Source organism: Humulus lupulus, chromosome X (assembly GCF_963169125.1).
Source record: "Humulus lupulus chromosome X, drHumLupu1.1, whole genome shotgun sequence".
In the NCBI taxonomy this organism is placed as follows: Eukaryota; Viridiplantae; Streptophyta; class Magnoliopsida; order Rosales; family Cannabaceae; genus Humulus; species Humulus lupulus.
Window position 1 is genome coordinate 85039748 of NC_084802.1, and position 4360 is coordinate 85044107.

General features: G+C 37.8%; 1 non-coding gene across 1 annotated transcript; it reads right to left on the reverse strand.

Annotated features, from left to right (window-relative positions):
• Positions 1-2580: 2580 nt before the first annotated feature.
• On the reverse strand, positions 2581-2687 carry LOC133807559 (small nucleolar RNA R71). Its single transcript, XR_009879465.1, has one exon. It is a non-coding gene; the product is annotated as a small nucleolar RNA R71 (small nucleolar RNA).
• Between the last annotated feature and the right edge of the window lie 1673 nt (positions 2688-4360).

Consider the following 4360-nt stretch of genomic DNA (forward strand, 5'->3'; position numbering starts at 1 on the left):
AACATAAAAAGAACAAAAAATATAAAATAATAATAATAAATCTAAAAAATACTTAGACCAAAAAGTATTAAAACTTTATCCTATTAGGGGAGATTCTAGAATAATTAATTCATGGGACCTATTGGGTTCGGGCTCCTCATTCGGACTAGGCCCGTATTCGACCTGCCTAATACTCGGAGTCGACGCACTAGCTCACATTCAGGTCTGGGTTTAAAAGATGTAGGCTCACAAGCTGCCTCGGATTGAATCGAACTAGTCTAAAACTGGAAGTAACAAGGTTTATTTCTCTGTCTTGATTACCTTGGTCGGAGGTGCCTGCTGTTGCCCACGATTCGGCACAACCTTGGCCAGAATCTTATCCGTCTTCGGTGATCTTTCTTTTACACACCAACGATGCGACCTCCTCTTCTTCCTCAACCTCTTCAACGAATGGAAGAAGTTATAGGGAGGGCCTTGAGGCTTCATGGCCAGTCTCTGATCCTCTCTAATCAACTTTCACATCACCATGGTGGCATCATTCACCACCACATTGAACTCCTTCTCCTTAGCACGAGCGTTGGCCAGAGTTTGGTATTGACCTCCAAGGGTCTCAAATCGCTTTGTTCTCTTATAAATAGTTGGATGATAACTCTATGAATATAGAGTTATTTTATTCAGTTAACTTATCATTTCATTTGAAAAAGAGTGATTTGGGTCTAGCTTAGGTGTATTTTTGGCATGCGTTTATCTGTTTTTATCCTTGGATGTTTAATAGTGAATTAAGTAGAAATTTTTCAAGAATTATACTTATTCGAACTATTGGAATGGTGAAAACAAGGGTTGGATTATCATGGTAAGCTGAATACTGGAAGTGCAGTAGCTGCTGAGATTCCTGGAGCTGATGCAGTGAGAATTACTAAAGATTTAGGGTGTTTGACAGCGTGGCAGCAAGTGACAAAAATCCAGCCACTTGGATAAAAATGTTATACAATCAACATCTGTTGTCTTCATTTGGTTTTGAGTGGGTTAGTCCAAGAAATTAATAAAAAGAAAACAAGCCCATTAAGAATAGGATAATCACGTGAGGAAGGTAGGAGTGACCTAGGGAACTTTCCCTTTTGGGAGATATATGCTTCATTCTAAAAAGAAAAAAAAAAGGACAACAGCCATTGCAGGAAAAGGGAGCACGTAGGGAAGCAAGAGGAGGAGAATATTGCCACCATCACAATCTTGGACTACACCTTCTTCATTCCCTTTTGTTCTTTGTCACTTCCCTACTCTATTTTAGAATTATATTTTGTGTCAATGGTTGAATTCATGAATGAGTATGTTTTAAGATTTTTTAATATGAACTAAATTTTAGAGTAGCTAAACCTTTGTTTGAACCCTATTATGAAGACTTGGAACTTTATTTTTAATCTATGGGATTTGATGCTTTTCACTCAATTGTTTACATTGAATACTCTTTCTATTGCTTGATCAACTTTAGTAAGAAATTGAGTTAATTATAGTAATGAAAATTGTTGTGATTAATGAACTTAGGGATTGAGTGATGCATGTTGTTTGTTTAATTTTTTATGTAATTGTGTTTATAAAGACATATATAATCACCATGCATATTTTATTGGGTTGTGGTTTAATTGGTTGTTCTTGGTGTTATTTTAGCATAGACATATGCAAATCTCATTTGGAGCATGCTAGTATAAATGCACTTGAAAAATGGTTATGCAATTTGGAAATACCCAGAATTTTTGCATCTGATCTCATAGCATTGTCACAGCAATAGTTCTAGATCTGCATAATAGGGGGATTATGAGTTTTAGCTCATTTATCCATCATAACATTATTACTCTACTGTAACGACTCAAATTTACTGATAAGGATTAAGGGCCTTGATTAGGGTGTCGGGAGGGCATCATTTCCGGGGATTGATAAAAAGAAATCAATTATCTTAAGTTTAATATTCTTGCAATTCATTCTTTTGCTTTAGTTATGATTTTTGTGGATCCTTGAAAATTTTTAGGTTTAGTCATTTATGAACGAGGATCAAGACCCTGAGCTACTCCCTCCTGACCCAAAAATTGAGCGTACTTTTAGACAAAGGAGAAGACAGCAAGCCAATCAAGTAGGAATAGTGATGATGGATGCTGGACAACCAGCACAGTCTCAAGAAGCTCAAGAAGGTGCGGCTGCCAATGAGGATCACAATGTGGTATTGGTGGCCGATGACAAGGATAGAGCTATTAGACAGTTTGATGTCCCCCTGTTTTATCAATTAAATCTAGGTATTGCGAGACCAGAAATCTAGGCACCACAATTTGAATTGAAGCCAATAATGGTTTAGATGCTTCAGACAGCTAGTCAGTTTAGTGGTATGCCTACAGAAGATCCCCACCTTCATCTTCATCTATTCATGGAGGTGAGTGATTCTTTAAATTAATTGCAGTTACAGAAGATGGCCTGAGATTAAAGTTGTTTCCCTACTCACTAAGGGATAAGGCAAGAGCATGATTAAACTCACTTCCCTCGGATTTGGTCACCACATGGCAAGAACTGGCTGAAAGGTTCTTGATGAAATACTTCCCTCCCACTAAAAATGTAATACTCTGAAATGAGATTACCTCTTTTCATCAATAGGACAAGGAATCTCTTTATGAAGCATGGGTGTGATTCAAAGAATTATTAAGGAGATGCCCTCACCATGGTGTACCGCATTCTATCCAAATGGAAACTTTCTATAATGGTCTCAATGCTCATACGAGGATGGTAGTAGATGCATCAGCTAATGGGGCACTTTTGGCCAAGTCTTCTATAAACTTCTGGTGTACAAAAAGTTGATTCTATGCCTGATGCTGCAGTATTGTCGCAACAAATTTTCTCAGAAATTTCAAAATTTCAGCAGCCTCCATTTCCTCAGTGTTTTCAGAATAAATGGCAAGATAATCAATTTAAGAAGTTTCTGGACGTTTTGAGGCAGCTACACATTAACATTTCGTTGGTGGATGCACTTGAGCAAATGTCTAGTTATGCCAAGTTTGTGAAAAATATCTTGACAAAGAAAAGAAGATTGGGTGAGTTTGGAATTGTGGCCATAACTTTAGAGTGCAGGGCATTTTTACAAGATAAGCTGCAAATGAAAGATCCCGGTTGTTTTACCATTCCATGTGCCATTGGGAATTCTTATAGTGGGAAGGCTCTATGTGACTTGGGGGCGAGCATTAATTTGATGTCTATGTCGGTATTTAAGCACTTAGGCATTGGAGAAGTAAGGCCCACTACAGTAACTTTGCAACTGGCAGATAGATCACTTGCCCATCCTAATGGCAAGATTGAGGATGTCTTGGTTCGAGTAGATAAGTTTATATTCCCCACTTATTCTATTGTCCTTGATTATGAAGTAGATAGGGAAGTGCTAGTTATTTTGGGGAGGCCTTTCCTAGCTACGGGGAGAACTCTAATTGATGTGCATAAAGGAGAACTTACCATGAGAGTCCAAGATGAGAAGGTCACCTATAATGTTTTTAAGGCCATGAGATACCCAGCAGAAATAGAAGAATGTTCACTCATCTCTGTGGTGGATTCTTTAGCCACAAAGGTCGTGGAAACTAGCCAGCATGAAGATTCCTTAAAAAGAGTTATGTTGTATGAGCCAAACAATGATGAAGAGGAGGAATGCTTAGCTTGGTTGGAAGCAAGTTCTCATGGTTTGAAAACTAAAACTCGGTTTGAACCTTTGGAGTTGTCATCTCGAGTTTTAAAGTTCCGAAGTCATCTATTGAAGAACCACTTGAGTTAGAGATGAAAGTTTTACCATCACACTTTAGATATTCATTCTTAGGACCTTCATCTAAACTCCCTATAATAATTTCAAGGGAGTTAAGTGCTAAACAAGAAGAAAAGTTGTTGGATGTCCTGAGGCAACACAAGAAAGCTATTGGTTGGACCATAGGTGATATTCATGGGATTAGTCCTTCTCTATGTATGCATAAAGTTCTGCTAGAAGATGATAAAAAGGAGTCTATTGAGGGCCAAAGAAGGCTAAATCAAATTATGAAAGAAGTTGTGAAGAAAGAAATCATTAAATGGTTAGATGCTGGAATTATTTATCCAATCTCAAACACCTCTTGGGTCAGTCCAGTTCAATGTGTTCCAAAGAAGGGAGGAATGACTGTTGTGCGGAATGAAGATAATGAATTAATTCCTACAAAAATAGTTACTAGGTGGAGGATATGCATGGATTATCGCAAGCTTAATAATGCCACCCGAAATGACCATTTTCCTCTTCCTTTCATGGATCAAATGCTTGATAGATTGGCTGGGAGAGACTATTATTGTTTCCATGATGGGTATTCTGGTTATAATCAAATTGTTGTAGCACCTA